Source organism: Schistocerca piceifrons, chromosome 3 (assembly GCF_021461385.2).
Source record: "Schistocerca piceifrons isolate TAMUIC-IGC-003096 chromosome 3, iqSchPice1.1, whole genome shotgun sequence".
NCBI classification, from domain to species: domain Eukaryota; kingdom Metazoa; phylum Arthropoda; class Insecta; order Orthoptera; family Acrididae; genus Schistocerca; species Schistocerca piceifrons.
Window position 1 is genome coordinate 262,485,990 of NC_060140.1, and position 682 is coordinate 262,486,671.

The 682-nt window shown below is 49.1% G+C and overlaps 1 non-coding gene across 1 annotated transcript; it reads right to left on the bottom strand.

Annotated features, from left to right (window-relative positions):
- Positions 1-327: 327 nt before the first annotated feature.
- On the bottom strand, positions 328-402 carry Trnas-cga. The gene has a single exon. It is a non-coding gene; the product is annotated as a tRNA-Ser (tRNA).
- Positions 403-682: the final 280 nt, after the last annotated feature.

Here is a 682-nt window from a genome sequence, read left to right on the forward strand (position 1 = left end):
ACGTTCCGTCTCAGATACATGCTACGCAAATTTTAGAGAACGTTCTCACACTTGAACATGAGATTTACTCTAGATGCAGTTAATTGGGAGACACAGGATCCGTCCAGAGGGGAGTGGTGGCGTCAGAAAGGGCATCCGGACACCAGCTGTCACTGACATTGCAAAAACCCATATAACAGAAACGACCCGGAGGGAAACGGGAAATGGCAACAGAGGAGCAGAAGAAGAAGAAGGAGGAGGAAGAGGAAGAAAAAAAATTAGTTGATGTAGTTATGGCCATTTTATGTTGATTATTACCTATGATACTTCCTGGCAGATTAAAACTTTGTGCCGGGCCGAGACTCGAACTCGGGACCTTTGCCTTTCGCGGGCAAGTGCTCTACCAACTGAGCTACCCAAGCACGAATCACGCTCCGTCCTCACAGCTTCACTTCTGCCAGTACCTCGTCTCCTACCTTCCAAACTTCACAGAAGCTCTCCTGCGAACCTTGCAGCACTCCTGAAAGAAAAGATATTGCGGAAACATGGCTTAGCCATAGCCTAGGGGCTGTTTCCCGAATGAGATTTTCACTCTGCAGCGGAGTGTGCGCTGATATGAAACTTCCTGGCAGATTAAAACTGTGTGCCGGACCGAGACTCGAACTCGGGACCTTTGCCTTTCGCGGGCAAGTGCTCTACCCAC